The sequence below is a fragment of the Tachyglossus aculeatus genome, unplaced genomic scaffold (assembly GCF_015852505.1).
Source record: "Tachyglossus aculeatus isolate mTacAcu1 unplaced genomic scaffold, mTacAcu1.pri scaffold_1_arrow_ctg1, whole genome shotgun sequence".
NCBI classification, from domain to species: Eukaryota; Metazoa; Chordata; class Mammalia; order Monotremata; family Tachyglossidae; genus Tachyglossus; species Tachyglossus aculeatus.
In genome coordinates this window covers 5663251-5685038 of record NW_024044915.1, presented here as the reverse complement: position 1 = coordinate 5685038, position 21788 = coordinate 5663251, and the positions used below count along the sequence as shown (strand labels likewise).

The window sequence follows — 21788 nt, the reverse complement described above, 5'->3', positions numbered from 1 at the left end:
TTATACAGATGAGGAAACTGAGGCACAGAGAAGTGAAGTGGTTTGCCCAAGTCACACAGCAGCTGGTATTAGAACCCAGGCCTTCTGACTCCCATGTCCATGCTATTTATACTAGGCCAAGTTGCTCTGTGAACTTGCACATGTCACCTAACTTCTCTGTGCCTGTTTCCTCAACAGCAAAATGGGGATTGAATGACTATCTTCCCTCCTACTTAGAGTGTGAGTCCCTTATGGGACTGGGATCATACCCCACCTGATTAATATGGATCTACGTCAGTGCTTAGAGCTGTGCTTGGCTTATGGTCAGTACTTAAAAAATACCACAGTCATCAAGTGAACGTCCAGACATTAGCTGGAGGAATTGAACACAATCAGGGAGTTGTGGCAGATCCAATGTCACTGGCCAGTGGTCATTTTCATCTTCCACATCTTCCAAGGGGCAGAGCACAGAGAGATCGCACCACAGTCGGTCAATCAATCCATCAGTTGTATTTATTGAGCGCTTACTGTGTGCAGAGCACTGTATTAAGCACTTGGGAGAGTATATGACTACAGAGTAAATAGACACACTCCCTGCCCACAACAATCTCACAGACTAGAGGAGGAGACAGATATTAATATAAATAAATGAATTACTAAACAGATTAAGTTGTAGATTTCCTTTCTCACCTTCCTCTCTCCTTCATCCCAAATTTCTTTGCAGGGGGCTTCTTCCGGTTTTGAGGAAAAATGAAAGATAATGGATAGCATTTCCATGTCCTTCGGGACTGTGATGCTGTTTCAGATCACCACCGGGACCTTGGTGAATGTACTTCTCCTGGTGTTTTATATCCACACGGTGTCCGTCAGCCCCAAGTTCAGCTCTGTGGATCTGATTTTCAGCCACCTGACTTTGGCCAACACCATGATTCTTCTCACCCTCGGAATCCTGGAGACCCTGTCAGCCTGGGGATGGAGAAATTTCCTGAGTTACATCGGATGTAAATTCCTCATGTACGGTTCTCAAGTGTGCCAGGGGCTGGCCATCTGCACCACCTGTATCCTGAGCATCTTCCAGGCCGTCACCATCAGCCCTGGGCCCCCCTACCCCTACCCTCCGTTTGGCCCGGATCAAAGCCAGATTACCCAGAGGTGTTGTCCTCTCCTGTCTCCAGTACCGGGGCCTCAGTCTGCTCGTAGATTTAAGTATGTCAGTGCACGTGACAGGCCCTAGGGACAGCAGCAGTATTAAACTCGTGCTGGAACTCAAATATTGCGTTAAAGTCAGTGTCAGCACGGAAACCACGTTGCTCATCACCATCATTTTCTCCCTCCGTGACTTGTTCTTCATGGGGCTCATGAGTGCGGTCAGTGACTACTTGGTGTTTGTCCTGTACAGACACCACCGGTGGGACCGGCACTGGATGCTCCCCCGAGGCAATGCCCGAAGTCAGAGAGGCCAAGGGGGTGGTGGCCCTGGTCGCCCTCTATATCTTCCTCTATGGGCGGCAGTCCATCATGCTGAATGTCATACTCAACATGAAAGAAAAATCTCCTCTGTTGGTGATCTGCCAAATGGTGTTAGGGTTCACCTTTACGTTCGTCTGCAGGTTTTTGATCGTTCACTGCGACTGGAGGATAAGTACAATCTGAAAAAAGGAATCACTTGGCTCCAACATAGATTTTCCATAGATTCCAAAGGAACCTGCCTATTCTCCACTCCAGTTAAGTCCCGCTTGGGTAAAGAGAACAGGTATCTTGATCCCAGCAGCAGTAAGCCAGGAGAAACAGTGTGGCCTAGTGGAGAGAGTACAAAAGGACCTGGGTTCTAATCCTGGCTCCACCACTTGTCGTCTGTGTGACCTTAGGCAAGTCACTTCACTTCTCTGGGCCTCAGTTACCTCATCTGTGAAATGGAGATTAAGACTGGAAGTCCTATGCGGGACAGGGACTGTGTCCAACCTGACTAGCTTGTATGTGCTTGAGTGCTTAGAGCGGTCCCTGGAAAATAGTAAGTACTTACCACATACCATTATGGAAAAAAATAATCAGGGATGGTCCTGTGGAATTAATAGAGTTTCAGGAAGGAGATTTGAAGATGGTAAGCCCTGTTGTCTGGTGGATATTAAGGGAGAGTGAATTCCACCCGGGGGAACGGTGGTGAGGTAGGGGTCTGAGTTGGGGGAGTTGGGAACAAGGCACAGTGAGATGGTGGGTTTGGGAGGAATGGAGAATGCAGATAGGAATTCAGTAGGGGAAAATACTGCATATAAATCAATCGATCATATTTATTGAGCACTTACTCTGTGAAGACCTTGGTACCAAGCACTTGGGAGAGTATGATATAACAATAGAACAGGGGTGGTAGCCACATTCCCCGATCATGATGAGTTTACAGTCTAGAGGGGAATGTCTAAATTGGATTACTGCAGATTAGAGAAGCAGCGTGGCTCAGTGGAAAGAGCGCGGATTTTGGTTTGAATCACGGCTCCACCACTTGTCAGCTGTGTGACTTTGGGCAAGTCACTTAACTTCTCTGGGCCTCAGTTACCTCATCTGGAAAATGGGGATTAAGACTGTGAGCCCCCCGTGGGACAACCTGATTACCTTGTATCCCCCCAGCGCTTAGAACCGTGCTTGGCACATAGTAAGCACTTAATAAATGCCATTATTATTATTTCAGATGGTCCCAAGCCCTGGCATGGGATGAAGCTCCACACCTCAGAGCTTAACCAGAACACTATCATTAAACTATTTATTTTATTAATGATGTGTACTTATCTGTATACCCTCCAATTGTCAGCTGTATGACCTTGGGCAAGTCACTTAACTTCTTTGTGCCTCAGTTACCTCACCTGTAAAATGGGGATTGACTGTGAGCCCCACGTGGGACAACCTGATCACCTTATCCTCCCCAGCGCTTATAACAGTGTTTTGCACATAATAAGCGCTTAACAAATGCCATTATTATTATTGTTATCATTATTATCTATAATTCTATTTATATATTTTGATGGTATTGACGTCTGTCTACTTGTTTTGTTTTGTTGTCTGTCTCCCCCTTCTAGACTGTGAGCCCGAAGTTGGGTAGGGATTGTCTCTATCTGTTGCCGAATTGTACTTTCCAAGCATTTAGTCCCTTGCTGTGCTCACAGTAAGCATTCAATACATATGATTAAAAGAATGAATGAAAGAATCACAGAAAGGGAATGATGATTAGTCTCTTGATGTTGTCATAGGAAGGAGTCCCAGAGTGGAAACCACATGGGAGTGGGCAGTCATTTAGGTTGTGGGGGCCGGGACAACAGGGATCCCATGATTCCGGCCTTCCAAGATCCCCGGACAGTCAGCAGTCTCATCGTATCCCAGAGTCTGTGCTTCCAGGGGGAATCCCCCAGGAAATAATCCAGCCATCATCTGAGGGACGGCGCAGGCAGCTGGAGAACTGAGAGGGGAGGGAGGATCTTGAGAGCTCTCACCCCTCGCCCAGACCTTCTTGTCACTGCCACCAGCGTCCAAGACAGATGAGATGGAGTGAGCCGCTCTCTCAGCAGAGGTCGGTGCTCCCCAGCCCAGGACAGGCCCGGTGACTCCGAAGAGGAGCAGGGGAAAGGTAAGGAAAATTTCAATAGGGAACGGGGATGACCAGAGTCAGAGTCACAATTTCGCCAAACTAAAAGCAGTGTTGCTTAGTGGAAAGAACATGGGCCCGGGATTCAAGAGGACCTGGATGTCAATTTTGACAATTACCTGGTGTGTAACATTGGGCACTTCTCTTCTTTGTGTCTCAGTTACCTCATCCATCAAACGGGGACTAAGACTGTGAGCCCCGTGTGGGAGAGGGACTGTGTCCAACCCGATTTGCTTGTATCCCCCACAGTGCTTAGTACAGTGCCCAGCACATAGTAAACCCTTAACAGATACCATAAAAAATCCTGAGAGTAAGAGCTTGTTGATAGACTCAATTTTGTTATAATCGTTGTTTTTGCGGGAACGTGTCTTGGCTAGGAAGCTATCTGAGAATTTGCAAACTTTTGTTCTACACTAGGAGCCTGTTTGGATAATAATAATGATAATAATAATAATGGCATGTATTAAGTGCTTACTATGTGCAAAGCACTGTTCTAAGAGCTGGGGAGGTTACAAGGTGATCAAGGTGTCCCATGGGGGGCTTACAGTCTTCATCCCCATTTTGAGATGAGGGAACTGAGGCCCAGAGCAGTTAAGTGACTTGCCCAAAGTCACACAGCTGACAATTGGCAGAGCCGGAATTTGAACCCATGACCTCTGACTCCAACGCCCGGGTTCTTTCCATTGAGCCACAGTATGCTGTGTTTCAGGAAGAATTGGTTTGTGCGGGTAGTGTCTAACAAAGTGAATTGCACAGCATCAGCCTTCCTTAAACACATAGTTTTGTGATTACACAACCCCTGCGTTCTAGATTTTTATAATCCCAAATGATGATGATGACGATGATGTTGGTATTTGTTGAGGGTAATCAGATTGTCCCACGTGGGGCTCACAGTCATCATCCCCATTTTACAGATGAGGGAACTGCGGCACAGAGAAGGTAAGTGACTTGCCCAAGGTCACACAGATGACAAGTGGCAGAGCCTGGATTAGAACCAAAGACCTCTGACTTCCAAACCTGTACTCTTTCCACTAAGCCAAAGAACGTATTGAGCACTTACTTTGTGCAGAACACTGGACACAATCTCTGCTGATGTTTCAGAATAAAATAGACATCATCAACGTGGAAAGTTTTCCGTTTTGTCCTGAAATAAGACAGGAGGCAGGACAAGTTGACCAGGTGAGGTTCCCCTTCTAGACAGAAAGTTGGTTGTGGGCAGGGAACGTGTCTGCCAACTCTGTTGTAGCGGACTATCCCAAGTGTTTAGTACAGTGCTCTGCACACAGTAAGCACTCAATAAGTACCATTGATTGATTAATGGATTGATTGAGGTTCATCCCCGGACAAGGGAATTATCTTGCTGGGTGAGTTTCTCCAAGAATATTTTTAATCCCTGTCTGAATTCAGGTCCTAGGATTATGCTCAAGGACATCTTGCAGGACATGCCCAACGTCTCCAATGTGAAGGAATTTCTTCTGCTGGGATTCTTAGAGATCCAGGAGCTGCAGCTGGTTCATGCCATGCTGTTCCTCCTGGTCTACCTGGTGGCCCTGAAGGGGAATCTCCTCATCGTCTCTGTCACCGCCCTCGACTGGCGCCTCCACACGCCCATGTACTTCTTCCTTGGGAACCTTTCCCTCATCGACTTCTGCTACATGTCCGTCACCGTCTCCAAATCCATCTATAACTCCCTGACCTACCATAGATCCATCTCCATCCAGGGCTGTGTCACACAAGTCTTCTTGGAGGTTTTCTTTGCAGCTGTAGAATATTTTGTCTTCACGGTGAGGTTCTATGACCGCTACTCCACCATCTGACTCTCCCTGAGCTACGAGGTTGTAATGAACAGAGTGGCCTGTGGGAAGATGAAGGTTGCCTCGTGGCTCAGTGGGGGCTTGTTTGGAGTCTTGTTATCAACTTCGACCGTCTCCCTGTACTTCTGCAGGTCCAACATCTTCCAGCAGTTTTTCTGTGACATCCCCTCCCTGCTGAAGATCACCTGCTCTGAAGGCCACGTTGCCATCGACGTGAGCATCACCACCGCGTTAACGTTAGGTGTCGTCTGCTTCATTCTCATCGTCATCTCATACGTGCGCATATTCTGGGATGTGCTGAGGATGCAGGCCGCCGAGGGCCGGGCCAAAGCCTTCTCCACCTGCCTCCCTCACCTCGCCGTCATCACTCCTTTTGTCATGTCTTATTCCTGTGCTTACTTGAAGCCACCCTCAGATTCCCCCTCAGTACTGGACCTGCTGGTGTCCGTGTTCTACACGGTGGTGCCTCCCTCCCTGAACACCTCATCTACAGCCTGAGGAACCGAGACATGAAGGCCGTCATAGGCAGGATCCACAAAGGATCACTCACCCAGTCTCTGCTATGGGACAAAATTTCTCCTTCCTTGTGCAAATAATCTTACACCACCATTTAACCAAGAAATTGCACTCGAACCTAGCCATATTCTTAGCTGTCCTTCTAGGTACACAGAAAATGCTGGACTTGGATGTATTGTCAAAGTCTGGGAGGGAGTCGGCTAAGATTGAAGTATGATTGACAATCCAGTTTTGGACAGGCATCATGGCCTAAAGGAAGGGGAGTCCCTGTAGACTGTAAGCTTATTGTGGGCATGGAATGTGTTTAACAACTCTTTTAAAGTGAAATCTCCCAAGTGTTAAATACAGTAAATCCTGCTTTGGGGTGGTTCTAATCCCTGCTCTGCCATTTGTCTTCTGTGTGACCTTGGGTGAGCCATATAATTTCTCCATGCTTCAATTACCTCAATGGGGATTAAAATGGGGATTAAGACTGTGAATCCCACATGGAACAACACGATTATTTTGTATCTACCCCAGTGCTTAGAACAGTGCTGGGCACATAGCAAATGCTTAACAGATACCATAATTTTGTTTTTAATTTTATCATGGCCTAAAGGAACGGGAATCTCTCTAGACTGTAAACTCATTGTGGGCAGGGAACGTGTCTACCAACTCTGTTATACTGAACTTTTCCAAGTGCTTAGTACAATGCTGGGCCCAGAGTAAGTGCTCAATAATTATGATTGATTGAGACGAGTTGTGATGCCAGTTCTGCTACTGGCTTGCTTTGTGACCTAGAGGCAGTGACTTCACATAACTAGGAGAAGTAGCGTGGCTCAGTGGAAAGAGTGTGGCTTTGGAGTCAGAGGTGATGGGTTCAAATCCCGACTCTGCTACTTGTCAGCTGGGTGACTTTGGGCAAGTTACTTAACTTCTCTGTGCCTCAGTTACCTCATCTGTAAAATGGGGATTAAAATTGTGAGTTCCACCGTGGGACAACCTGATCACCTTGTAACGTCCCCAGCGCTTAGAACAGTGCCTTGCACATAGTAAGTGCTTAATAAGTGCCATCATTATTATAACTAGGATCTCTCTTCCTCTTTCTCTCTGAACCCCCGTTGGACAGGAATTGTGTCTGAACTGATTCTTTTGTTTGTACTCCAGCAAGTGGAACAATTTAGGCATACAACCTTTTAATAAATCATCATCATCATCATCATCATCAATCGTATTTATTGAGCGCTTACTATGTGCAGAGCACTGTACTAAGCGCTTGGGAAGTACAAATTGGCAACATATAGAGACAGTCCCTACCCAACAGTGGGCTCACAGTCTAAAAGGGGGAGACAGAGAACAAAACCAAACATACTAACAAAATAAAATAAATAGAATAGATATGTACAAATAAATAAATAAATAGAGTAATAAATATGTACAAATATATATACATATATACAGGTGCTGTGGGGAAGGGAAGGAGGTAAGATGGGGGGGGATGGAGAGGGGGACGAGGGGGAGAGGAAGGAAGGGGCTCAGTTTGGGAAGGCCTCCTGGAGGAGGTGAGCTCTCAGCAGGGCCTTGAAAGGGAGGAAGAGAGCTAGCTTGGCGGATGGGCAGAGGGAGGGCATTCCAGGCCCGGGGGATGACGTGGGCCGGGGGTCGATGGCGGGACAGGCGAGAGCGAGGTACGGTGAGGAGATCAGCGGTGGAGGAGCGGAGGGTGCGGACTGGGCTGTAGAAGGAGAAAAGGGAGGTGAGGTAGGAGGGGACGAGGTGATGGACAGCCTTGAAGCCCAGGGTGAGGAGTTTCTGCCTGATGCGCAGATTAATATGACAATGATATCAGTATTAGTAATGACTATGGAAATATAATAATACACTCTTTAGTATGACTCCGGGGGTGGGAATGAAAATTGGAAAATGGGAAGAGGCATGGGAGAAGGGAAGAAAGGGTAACTGCAGCTTCATCTGTCTTGTCAAATTCAGCCTCTCTCATCAATCCATCATTCCTTTCTTACATCCATCCGTCCTTACAACCATTCATCTATCCATCCATCCATGCATCCATCCATCCATCCATCCATCCATCCATCCAGAGCACAGGCTTGGGAGTCAGAAGTCGCAGGTTCTAATCCTGGTTCCGCTACTTGTCTGCTATGTGACCTTGGGCAAGTGACTTCACATCTCTGTGCCTCAGTACCTCATCTGTAAAATGGGGACTGTGATCCCCACGTGCGACAGGGACTGTGTCCAAACCTGATTACCTTGTATTTACTCCAGCGCTGAGAACACTGCTTGGCACATAGGAAGTGCTTAACAAAGACTATAAGTATTACTCATTATTTTCAATGATATTTATTGACCACATCCTGTTTGAAAAGCACTGTAGTAAGCTTTCAAGAGAGTTGAAAACAGATATGATTGCATTGTTCCTACTCTCCAGAAGATTATGATCAAGTGAGGGAGATAGACACAGAATAAAGTACGTAGAGGAGGAAGGAGAGAAGGGGAAGATGAGAAAGTGGATGCACGTTTGATTCAAGAGTAGAGTTTATGTAGTCAGTATGAACTGAGCTTCAACGGATTTGCAATTAGGACAACTCAGAAGAAGCAGCGTTGTCTAGTGGGTAGAGCGCAGCCCTTGGATTCAAATGCACATGTGTTCTTATCCCGGTTCCACCACATATCTTCTGTGTGACCTTGGGTAGGCTCGCTTAACTTCTCCATGCCTCAATTCCCTCATCTGTAAAATGAGGAATGAGATGTGAGCCCCACAGGGGATATGGACTCTGTCCAAACAGATTAGCTTTTATCTACTCCAGCACTTAGTATAGTGCTTGATATATAGTAAGCGCTCCACAAAGGCCAAAAGAAAGTTATAATTGGCTGATTGACCGACAGGTTGAGTGCCCCAAGTTGTGAATTAGACAAAAGTGAAACCATTCACAATGGCTAAAAACTGTCGTTAGAAACAGGAACAGTTATGAAGCTGGGATGTATATGTCACTGTTTCCATGGGAATCCTGAGGGCCGGCACCATCGCTGATGTTGCAGAGACAGGGCCCTTGTCTCCAAGAAGCCTCACGAAACACGTGACCAGAGGGTGTTTGTCTTGTCCAGGCCACGAGGTCACTCGGCAAGGCCCGAGCTCCTCCAGGAATTCCCCTCAGAGGAGCCTCTGCTTTATCTACAGGGATGGCGGTTGTCTGGAGAGTTTCTTGGGGTCTGAGGGAGAGCCGAGAGGGACCGAGGGCTCCTCTCTGTTCCTTCCTGGCTGACCGAACACATGAGTCTGAGGGGAAAAAGGGGACCAGCCCAGTCCTGCAGAGGTCAGCGACCCCCAGCCCCATGTTGTCCCGGTGAGAGTGACTGCGGGTATGTGGGATGGAGAGGCAGTAGGGAACGACGATGAAGATGGAGTCAGTCTGGGGCCTAGGTTGGGGTTCAGACCAGGGCCACAGCCCCCAGCGGGGCAGTGATGCTAGCAGGAGGGGAGGTGCTTTCCAGTTCAGTAACCCCCAACTATCACACACGTCTCTTCCTTCCTCCTCAAACCTCGCTACTATGCCAACTACCCGCCAGGATACAGTGCTCCAGTACAGTGTCAGCACTAAGGACAGTCCATCAGTGGGTCCCAGAATCCGTTGCAGAGGGTAAATGACAGGCAGGGCTGAGAGAGTGTGAGCAGCTTTGGACAGCCACTGGCACTATCAGCAATTTCTCCCTGTAAGAGTTCTTCCTAAATGTTGCAAGAAGACAAATAGTGGGAAAGGTTGTAATCTCTGCCCTCATGGGCTTTCCAGCCTACTGGGCTAGGTTGACACAGTCTAATTTGCTGTCAATCTATTAATATTGAATCATATTTATTGAGTGCTTATTGTCTGCACTAAGCATTTGTAGAGTAATAATAATGATAGTAGTACTTGTTAAGCTTTAAATATGTCCCAAGCACTGTCCTAAGCGCTGGGGTAGATACAAGTTAAGCAGGTTGGATACACTCCTTGTTCCACATGGGGCTCACAGTCTTAACCCCCATTTTACAGAGGAGGTAACTGAATCTCAGAGAAGTTAAATGACTTGCCCATGGTCACGTAGTATACATGAGGCAGAGTTGAATTAGAAGCCAGGTCCTTCTGGCTCTTGACTCCCAAGCCCGTACTCTATCCACTTTATAACACCATAGCAGACACATTCCCTGCCCCTACTAGAAGGAAAAAAAGAATGGAAAGATGACTATGCAATTATTGTATGCCATTTCACAAATGAGGAAACTGAACCCCAGAGAAGTGAAGCAAGTTGCTCAAGGTCTAACAACAGCAAATGGACAGAGGTAGGATTAGAGCCCAAGTCCTCTGACTCTCATTAAGCTATGCTTGGAAGAGTACAATAGAACAGAGCTAGTAGATGTGTAAGCTGCCCTCAAGGAGCTCTCAGAAAAGAAGAAAACTCCTGGGCCCATACTTTTTCCACTAGGTGAAGTGGGTTTAGAGGGCTGGGAAATGAATCGGAGTAGCTGGTTGGAAGAGGGGAGGATTTTAGCGGTGCTCAGAATTTGGAAAGAATGGTGTACTCTCTGATTTTTAATGGATAAGAGAGGGAGTTCCAGACAAGGATGGAAATGGGAAAGTCGATCGTGAGTAACAAATAGAAAGTTGCGGTGAGAGCAGAGTAGACGTGTTGAACAATGGAAACGGGGTGAAGTGCAGTGATAGGGCTGAAAGCCTTCAAGCCGATTATGAGTTTTTGTTGCTTGCAAAAAGACACAACTTGTCATGAGAAGAGATTGAGGAGAGGAGAGATGTAGGCTGAGCGATGCTTTAGGAAAGGACTAGATGAATGATGAGGTATGCTTGTGTTTGGTGAATCCATGTGTGAATACAGATATGTCGGCAAATGGAATCAGTTTGGAGTATACTTTTTGTGGTTGTTGTTTGCTTGTTTGTTTTATGGTATCATTAAGTGCTTATTATGTGCCAGGTTCTGTAGTAAGCACAGGGGTGGATACAAGCTAACCAGGTTGGACATAGTCCATGCCCCATAGGGTGCTCACAGTTGTAATCCCTGTTTTTCAGATGAGGTTACCAAGGCACAGAGAAGGTAAGTGGCTGGCCCCAGGACACACAACAGACAAGGAGTGGAGACAGGATTAGGACCCAGGTCCTTCTGTCTACCAGGCTCATTTTATCTCCACTGAATGGATAAATTTATGTAAAAAGACACTTCTTGTTTTACTCTAAAACCACAGAAAAAATTTCATAAGAGTCATGTTCATATCTCTATGTTCTCTGACCTTTCCTATCCACTTTTCATTTTAGTTTCATTCTCCTCAACCAAAAGTAATACTCTTGATATTTATTACGTGCTTACAATGTTCCATCCGAAGTATTAAATGCTGGGGGAGATTCAGGACAATCTGGTAGAACACAGTCCATGTCCCACAAGGGATTCACAGACCAAGATGGAAAACAGGTATCGAATCCTCATTTTGCTATTGAGAAAACTGAGGCATAGAGAAATTAAGTCACTTTCCCACGGCTATGCAGCCGAAGAGATGTAGAGTTGGGATTAGAACCCAGGTCCTCTGACTCCCAGGCCTGTGTTCTTCCCAGTAGCACCCTGCTTCTATACAGTTCGAAGCTTGATGCTTCCAATAGAATGGAATCTCCTTGGGGGCAGTGATCACATCTACTAATACTGTGTCCTCTGTAGGTACTCAATAAATAGAATTGATTGACATAGTCCTATTCCTTCACCCACAACATTAATGTCTCTAAACTGAAGTCTCCTCTCCCTCTTCCTGTGCACGGAGTTGACATCATTACCCAGAAATGTTCAATGTCTCCACGGTGAACTCAAAGATCATTTTGAATTCAATAACTCTCTCCTCTCCATAGAGAATCATGAGCAAGTGTCCAGTCAATTCCTTCACTCATCCCATCAATTGAATCTAACTTTGGCTCTTCCTTTGCCTCATCATCGCTGTCATCCCACTAGACCGGCGTCTTCACAGCCCCATGTATTTCTTCCTCAGGAATCTGTCTGTCCTCGACCTCTGCCTCATTTCTGTCACTGTCCCCCAGTCCATCTACAACTCCATGTCCGACCGTAGATTCATTTCCTTCCTGGGCTGTGCTACCCATGTCATCACGGTGGTTCTGTTTGCTGGTTCAGAGGTGTTCCTCCTCAAGGCTATGTCCTATGACCGCTATGCAGCCATTTGCCTCCCGCTGTGCTACGAGGACCTCATGGACCAAGGGGCTTGTGGAAAGATGGCCGTGACCTCATGGCTCGGCGGGGGGTTGTTTACAGTGATGTCATCCTCTGGGACATTATCGCCTCTGTGGTCCGACTCACCTGCACCAAAATGCACCGCATCATCGATGTGATCATAGTCACCAGGGCCCTTTTGGGTGTCTTCTGCTTGGCCTCCATCATCGTGTTATATGTGTGCATCTTCCGGGCCATGCTGAGGATGCCGGCCACTGAGGGCTGGGTCAAAGCCTTCTCCACCTGCCTGCCTCACCTTGCCGTCACAACCGTGTTTTTCACCACAGCTGCCTTTGATAACTTAAATCCACCTTAAGACTCCTCCTCAGGGCTGGACGTTTTGGTATCCGTGTTCTACTCTGTGGTTCCTCCCGCCCTGAACCCCCTCATCTGCAGCCTGAGGAACAGGGACTTGAAGATGGAGCTGGGGAGGGTCCTGGTTAGGTAGTCTTTTCTCCAGAGATAGAAAATTTCACTTCACACTCTGAACTCTCTACCCAAGGACTGACTCTAGACAGGCTTGAGCGGCCTGCAAAGATCTGAGATATTTGTCGTTAGAAACCTTTCCTGATTTCACCCTGCCTATTATCAATGCCTTTGACTAGTTTGGTAGAAGAGTTTTTATCCATCTGTATCTGACTGGTATTTAAATCTAGTTTCCATGCCTGGGGATGGATCCCTGCACTTGGATTCACTCCCTTTATTCACCACCAGCAGAAGGTAGAGCACGGGCCTGGGAGTCAGAAAGACCTGGGTTCTAATCCTGGCTCTGCCACTTATCTGTTGTGTAACCTTGGGCAAGTCATTTCACTTCTCTGGACCTCAGTTCCCTCATCTGTCAAATGGGGATGAATACTGTGGGCCTCGTGTGGGACATGGGCTGTGTCCAATCTGATTACCTTGTATCTACCCCAGTGGTTAATACAGTGCCTGGTACATAGTAAGTGCTTAACAAACACCATTAAAGAAAATTGAAGATGTAGCTGCAGAAAGGTGTTTTTGACTTAATTTTGATCCTCAAATCTGCCCCAGAAGCCAGGAGCAGGGGAGCAGGTTGAATTTTTCTAACCACTTAATGCTCTCAATTGACATTAAATAAAAACCATTATGATTTCTCCTCCTACTCTTTCTGTTGCTACATTATTATTCATTGTATAATACATTCCAATAATTAAGTATTAATTCAATCAATCAATCAATCAATCAATCAATCAAATTGAGTACAACAAAGACCAAGTTACATTCCTTGCACACAAGGAGCTTATACTTTTCAAAAATGTTATAGGTGCCTGTGACACACAGCCATTCAGAGTCAGAACTGGAATGAAATCTTGGGGTCCTTTGCTTTCTTTTTTTTTGCCAAGTCAGTGTAAATATTGGATTCAACCATGACTAACCAAATGGGCTAGGGGTCCTAATCTCCCTACCATGCTACATCTCCAATCCCCAGAGTTGAAACAGAAAGCTATTATTAATCATGGAAAAAGAACAATGAGTCCATTGAAGTTTTTCTAGGAAGGAGTCCCAGAGTGGGAACCACGTGAGACTGGGCAATTAGGTTGTGGGGGCCGAGACCACAGAGAGCCCACGATCCCAGCCTTCTGAAATTCCCGTACTATTAGCCATTTCAGTGGAGCCCTAGGCCTGTCCTCCCACAGGGAATCCCCCAGGAAATACTCGGCCGTCGTCTGAAGTGATGGCACTGCCAGCCAGAGAGCTGAGAGGGAAGGGAGGATCCTTAAATTTACTACCCCCTCCCAGACCTTCCTGTCACCTCCACCAGTGTCCAGGACCAACAAGAAAGAGTGAGCCTCTACCTCAGCAGAGGTCGGTTCACCCCAGCCCAGGACAGGCCTGGTGACTCTGGAGAGGAGCAGAGGAAATGTGAGGGGCAGGGAAGGAAAATTTCAATGTAAGGCCAGAATAAGAGGATCCAGGTTAGTTTCATGTTACTTCCCTGAGAAAAGATGAACCATTGCAGCTAGTAGCCCCTTCTGGACCAGATGAGGGGGTTTGGATCTTTGTGAGTGAGGGGAACTAGCCACTAATCAGTTGTCAGTGGAAAGAGCCAGGTTCTGGGACTCAGAAGACCCTCATCTCTGCGACTGACCTGCTGTGTGACCTTGGGAATGCTGCTTAGTCTCTGTGTGCTCCAGTTTCCTTATTTGCTAAGTGCTTGTTTCAGTGTCTAGTACCCAGTAAGTGCTCATCAGATATCGTTGATTGATCAATCAATCTGTAGCTTTCATTCAAGCATCGTAGCTTTCAGCAAACATTGTGGCCTAGTGGATAGAGCACGGGCCTGGGAGTCAGAAGCACCTGGCTTCTCGTTGCTCCCCATGGTTTCGGGGGCAACTCTCGGGTTCTTACCCTCTCCGGGTCTTCAGACATCTCCGGACGCGGCCCGCGTGTTCACACCAGGAAGAGTTAGCCAGAGGTCCAAAGCTTGGTTGCCGTTTATTTGCTATCAGCGGTTACATGGTTGAAAGAGAGAGAGAGAGAGAGAGAGAGAGAGAGAGGGAGAGGGAGAGAGGGAGGGAGGGAGAGAGGCGATAGAGAGAGAGAGGCGCGCCCCCCCCCCTTGTCTTGTTCGTCTCTTATACCCTCCGTTGCCCGGGGGCAGGGTTTTCTCGGGGGATGGCGTATCGAGGCTTTGCCATGTAGCACACACCGCCCTCCAGCCACTAGCCTAACAACAGCTCTGTCCAGTCACGAAGCGTTTGCTCTGGCTCGCCCCCAGCCACCCGTTGCCAACCGTCGCTGGCTGTGGATATGGCCTTGAGGTTGCCTCCGAACCTTGCAGGTGCAAGCCTGTTTTTCTTGCCCTGGTCTCTTTATCTCCTGTTGTTGAGTCTGTTTGGCCTTGAGCCGTTGGGTACGGTTTGTGTGCACATACTGCCTGTCTCATCGCCTTCCCCCGCTCCCTACGGCTTCTAATCTTGGCTCTGCCACGAGTCTGCTGTGTGACCTTGGGTAAGTCACTTGACTCTCTGAGCCTTTGGTATCTCATTTGTAAAATGGAGATTGAGTGCGAGCTCCATATTGGACAGGGTCTGTGTCCGACCTGATTAACTTGCATACGCCCCAGAACTTAGATCAGCGCTTGGCCCATAGTGAGCGCTTAACAAGTACCGTTAATACTATGTTGTTATTATTATTCCCTGTGTATTAAATCATAAGTTGCCTGGAACCTTGGTTTCTTTCATATACTGTGGGTAGAGATCCAACAATCCGCTATATTGTAAACTCCTCAAAGGCAAGGATTTAATTTTTGTTCTCCCTCTCTCTTAGACTGTAAGCCTCAGGCAGACCAGTGATTGTGTCCAACGTACCTATCCCAGTCCTTGTCAGACAGTAGAAGCAAAATGGAGATTCAACATCAGTTCTCCCTCATACTGAAACTGGGGGCCCTAAAACGGACCTGATTATCTTGTATCTACTCCAGGACTTAATATAATGCTTGATACATAGTATGTGCTTAACAAATACCACAATTATTGTTATTATATTATCTATGTCATATATTAATATATATATTCTTATTATAGTACTTTTAAAATACTCTAGGTATCTTACTGATTTGCAAATTGTAAAGTAAGGGAAAGGGGCAGGTTTGAGCCTAGGGTGAGGGTTAGAAATAAGTTAAACTGGCCTCTAGACTGAGAGCTCATTGTGGGTAGGGAAAGCATCTACCAATTCTGTTGCATTGTCCTCTCCCAAGCGCTTAGTACAGTGCTCTGCACACAGTAAGCACTCAATAAATACTATCGATTGATTGTGAGCAGGGAACATGTCTACCAACTCCGTTGCATTCTCCCAGCCATTTTAGTTCCTTCAACTGTATTTATTGAGCACTTACTGTGTGCAGAGCACTGTACTAAGCACTTAGAAAGTACAATTCAGCAACTAATAGAGACAATCCCTGCCCACAATAGACTCACAGTCTAGAAGGGGGGAGACAGATATCAAAACAAATAAACAGTTCAGTGCTTTGCACACAATAAGAGCTCAATAAATACCATTGATCGATTGATTGTGGCAAGAAAGTTGTCTGCCAACCATGTTGTATTGTATTCTCCCAAGGGCTTAGTACAGTGCTGTGAATTGATTAACAATTGATCTGATTTAAGACGGGTTTAGGGATAAGGAGGAAAGCATAATTAAGTGTTGGCCTAGGGGAAGCATAAGACCAGTAATGACACATTTCCTGCCAACAAAGAGCTTAGACTCTGATCAGCCCATCAATCAATGGTATTTATTGAGTACTGACTGGGTGCAGAGCACTGTTCTAAGCGCTTGGGAGAACACAATTCATCAGGGCTGGTAGGCATGCTCCCAGCTCGTAAGCTTACAGTCAAAGGGGGGCGACAGACATTAATAAAAATAAAGGAAAGGGGAGTGTGGGGAGATGCCCCACCCAAGTCAGCTGGGATTGCCAGACAGAGGGCGGCTCCGGGTTCTATAGATTGGGCGCCAATGAGCCAAAGACCAGACACAGAGCCAGAGTGATCACTTCTACCTTTTATTGGGTGTACTCACATAGCTGTAGCACAGCAAGCAAACGAAGGAGGGGGTCCGAGTCCTAATCAGCTGGGCAGGCTCTGCAGGACTCAGTCTAAACGCCTACAACTAAAATAGCAGCAATGCCTTTTATATTTGAAGTCTCCTCATACCAGTTAGCCCTCCCCATATTCCCAGGATGTCTGTCTGATTGGGACAGTTCCCGTTTGGCAACCTTGTACTATAGCTGTTCTATGTCCTTGTTGTGGGCTGCTCAGGTGGAGGGAGGGGTTGAATTCACAGACAGGGTACTCTTCCCACACTCTACCCCTTCACCCATTCCACACGCCTAGAGCAACCTGGAGCTGGGGACCACAATAGTCTCGGTGGAGGGCCTGTGTGAGTTAACAGCATCCTGGCACCAAAGCTGCGCAGGGCACGATACACCCTAGCACAATCCACGGGGACCAATGTCCCATTCTCACACTCCCGCACCCTTATAGTCATGAGAACCACCCACAGTCTGTCACCATTTTTTGGTTGTGTTCGCTTCCACGGTCTGGCTTTGGTTAAGTGGAGCTTGGTGCTGTTCCTGTCCTGTTGTGGGTGAGCCAGGGCTTGTCGTATCACTTTCGTGGCCTCCTCCGCTTGCTCCAGCCAAGTTACTGAGTCCAGTAGATCCGTCGGAACGTCCCAGAGGAGGGTATGTTGTTCATGCCGCTCCCATCTGGAGAGGTCAATACGATTACCAATGTGCAACCCTACTAAAGACATATTACTACAAACAAACCTTAAATTAGCACAGGCAGCACTAACATTATAATTAAAAGTGATCATGGTTGTTTATATGTTCTCCACCCGTCCAACAGAATTTCCCATTACCAAAGTATCAGTAGTCTCTCTCTTCCACCCCGGTGATGGAAATCGGCCAGCTGTCCTGTACGCTTTCACGCCCCCTGGGTCATTTGAACAGAACCAATCCCTCTTTACTTTAAGCGCTTAGTACAGTGCTCAAGCGCTTAGTACAGTACTCTGCACACAGTAAGCGCTCAATAAATACGATTGATTGATTACCTGGGTACATCCAGAAGGGGAGAAGGGCTCCCATTGATTCCTAGACCCATTCCACCATCTCCACCTCTTTCCCAGAGGGACCAGCCGCTTGCCATCCTGCACTATCCCTAATACCACAAGGGCCGTGGCTCGCAGGGGCGGGTTGCCCATGGGGTGGCATACCTTCATTTTACAGTTTACAGTTTACACCCGCGGTATAGTACCTGAATGGCCGGACATGCGACAGAGGCTGGATATAGGCGAGCCAGACTGAGGGGCCACTGTGCTCGGCTTACGTCTTTCGTTATGGTGGTGAGATATGGTAGAAGTCCTAACTGAGTTTGGATGCAGGCATCCAACCAGGCGATGTTTCGGGCACAACGGGCCATTTCTCCTGTGTGGATGCCCGCCCATGTTTTCAGAGCTCCAGCTGACGGTGCCATTCTTCTCCACCCCCCGGCGTCCAGAGACATTCCAGTGCTAATTAGCTGCCGGATCTGGCTTTCGTTCTAGACGTTTCAGTCTCAGACATCCCACAGGTCTTGTATGTTCGCTTGGTTCCATACTCCCAATGCGCTGCCGACCCACCCAGTGATGTCTCTCTTCCGTCGTCTGGGGGCCCTTGCCTGCGACCTGTTCCCTACCCACCAGGTCCACTGTCGCTGGAGCTGGGCCAAGGGAGTGGAGCAGTCTGTGTGATGGGTCGGTTCCAATGACCGGGAGATTGCCTCGATAATCCATCGAGTGTGGGTGAACAGGCGAATCCCTTCCAGGGTGGCTTCCCATAGGTATGTGGCCGTGGTCGCTTGGTATCCATTGTCCATGTTGTTACTTCGACAACCAGCAGGGGCATGCCCGAGTTCCAGGAACCACCTGTGGAGTTTTCCCAGATCGGGGCAGGGGCGTTTAGCCAATAATCATACTTATGCCTTGGAGGGGTTATCCGGGAGGGTCATCTCCCAGGCAGCATGATGAGTGCTGCTAATGCTCCCTGATCCTCATATCTGGCCGGTTTCTCAGTTATCGGGTTGAGGTGCAGCCAGGCCATTTTCGTGCCCATGTCATCAGTGATCTACCACGACATGGTGACCTCCGTGGTGACATTGGTGACATTTGTCTTTGACATCGTTACTCACACTCCAATCATGAGAAGTATCCGGCATGTTGAAGGACACCTGCACAGTGGTGTTGAATACCGTCACAGTCTCCCATGTCCCATTGTATGCTCTGACTGCGATTACAGTGGCAGGCAACCATCGTCCTTTAGGGGCGGCATCCCACCGCACGTCGTTTCCGCGTATCAACGGTGCTGAAGTGGTGGTGTCACTTTCCAGCCGGGTAAGGGCCAAAGAATGTCAAGTTGCTCAGCCCACTCCTTGACCTAGTGCCCCATAAAGTGGGTCCCCGATTAGAATCCATATAGGCCAGCAAGCCGTATCCAGTCCCCATCACCTGAAGCCCTTGTATAGTAGCAATCTGCATAGCTGCTGCCACCGTGTAGTCGAACGCCACTCCCGTAGGAGTACCCACAACGTTGAGCGCCTATCTCTTTCCCTGGCTTAAGGGCAGGGGCCCTATGTTGGCCATAGGTGTCCGCGAATTCTTTTGCGCACAATGTTAACAATCTTGCAAGAATTCACGTACTTCCTTGCGGGTTCCTTCCCACCCTGGTCCCAGGAGGGCTCGATACGTGGCATCCACTCCGCTATGAGCTAGTTCCTCGTGTACCCCCTGGATGGCGTGGTGAACCGTGCCTCCCGCAATTGTGTGAGCGCGCCTGCTTCCTCATTCCTGGGGATTTCCCGATGAGCTGGCACATGGTATACGGTGAGGGGGGGCCTCCCGGGCTCTGAATAGTCGGGCGACGTCATGCCACATCTCTTTTCCCAAACCTCGCCCCGTGCTACCATCCACCCCTTGGCTTCCCACACCCCCAACTATGGGGCTAGGCTGCTGTATACGGTTCATGAGTTGGTTGCCAAGGCAACTACATCAGGGTGCACGGATAGAAGCATCCATACCACCCTGAGGTAAGCCCATTGGCTGGACTGACTGACCCCATCTTCCCAGAGGTTGGTATCCGGGGGCGGGGGGGGTGGAGTGCAACCGCAGCCCACGTACTGGGGTTCCCTTTGGCTGATCCGTCAGTGTACCATGTGCCAGTTGGCGGCGCCCCCTCCCCCTTCTCCACCTGCCAGTTCTCATAAATTTGTACCGAGAGGATCGAGGGAGGGGTCCTGGATCCTCAAATGTCTCCACCCCCAATATATACTCGGGTGCCACCGTGATGAGTACCTGATAGGTGGCAGGGGCCATCCGGCCCACACCCAATCGGCAGGTGGTTCTCACAGCATAGGTTCTGTGCCCCCCAAACGCTTCGATCCACATACAGGGGCCCGTGAATTTACTGGGGTCCCCGTGTACAGGGGTGACTTCTGCACCAGTGTCTACCAAGGCGAGGGTGGACTGAATATTCCGGGGACCCCGGTAAATGGTCAGAGTAACATATCACCTCCCATTGACCAGACCCAAAGGGAGAGGTCTTGGCCACTTCCCTACAGCTGGTCTCTCCATTCTCCCAGGTACAGCGATGCAGAAGGCTGAGTGAACTGACCCCCTTTTTTGCGCCCGTTGACATCTTCGGGTGCTTTATCAGTGGGTCTGCCTTCCCCTGTAGGATACCTCTGATCCTTGGGTAATTTTTTCCACAGGGCGAACAGCATGGTGTTTGGCTGCTTGTCTATCTTTTCTCGTTTGGTCCTGGCTGCTATTAAATCCCTCCACATTTGGGATCGGGATACGTTCCGTGGCGATAGTTTTGGCAGGGGCCACCCCTCGAACCCCGTTAGGCTTTACAGTTAGCACCTCCAGGGCGACCCCCTTCTTGACTACTTCCGCGGTCTTATTTGCCATTTGTAGGAGACCCACATAAACCTCTTTCAACTCCTGGTTCTCTCAAGCCACCGTTTCTGCTTTGTGGACCTTACTTTCACTTTCCATATTCGTTTCATGTTGAAATGCCGCCAGCAGCAGCCGCCCCACGTTCACTACAGCTTTCCTCTCTGATTTCGACATCTTATGGATGTCAAGGACTCATAGAGCGTCCTCTATGCCCTTCAAGGTCTCCACTAAAGCACCCCATTCCCGGCGGTGGGGGGCAGCCATATCAAGCACTGCAGCTACACCCGTCCACACCCCGAGTTTCACCCTGGCCTCTGAGATCCAGGGTGTCCCGACTCCTTTTTACCCATGTCCGGGGTTTGGGGTGTCGCCACCCAATCCTGCCAACTACGCCAGTAGTGAGGAGATGCTCTCCAAGGTAGCTGTGGTCGCTGACCAGAGGGCGGCTCTGGCTTCTTTACATTGGGTGACGATGAGCCAAAGACCAGACACTGAGCCAGAGTAATCAGTTCTGCCTCTTTATTGGGTGTACTCAGATAGCTGTAGCTCGGCAAGGAAGCCAAGGAGGATGTCCAAGTCTAGTAAGCAGGACAGGCTCTGCAGGGCTCAGTCTAAATGCCTACAGCTAATGATTACAGCACTGCCTCTTATATACCCTACTTATCATGCATTTGTGTGTGAAGCCCCCTCGTACCGGTTAGCCCTTCCCATGTTCCCAGTATATCTATCTGATTGGGACAGTTCCCGTTCTGCAACCTTGTAGTGTAGCAGTTCCGTGTCCTTGCTGTGGGTTGCTCAGGCGGAGGGAGGGGATGAATTCACAGAGGGGGCACTCTTCCCACAGTCACCTTCACCAAGCTGTGGTCCACAACAAGACCAGGAGTTTCTCACTTACACATGGCCTTGGGCCACCACCAGTCTATTGTTTCTGTCACCCTCAACAAGCAGCAGCCACCACTAGTTCAAAGGTTCTTTCACTTTCAACGGACTTTCGGCCAGTACCAGTTTTGGGGTTCTGTAACACTCACCAGACTGTTATCCACCACCATTCCAGGGGTTATGTCACCTTCACTAGGCTATGGACCCCCACAAGGCCAGGGATTCAATCACTTTCACCAGGCTGTGGACCAACATCAGGTTAGTGG

The 21788-nt window shown here is 48.4% G+C and overlaps 1 pseudogene; it reads left to right on the top strand.

The window, feature by feature from the left end:
* Positions 1 to 739: 739 nt before the first annotated feature.
* On the top strand, positions 740 to 1632 carry LOC119923524 (annotated as a pseudogene).
* The last annotated feature ends 20156 nt before the right edge of the window (positions 1633 to 21788 follow it).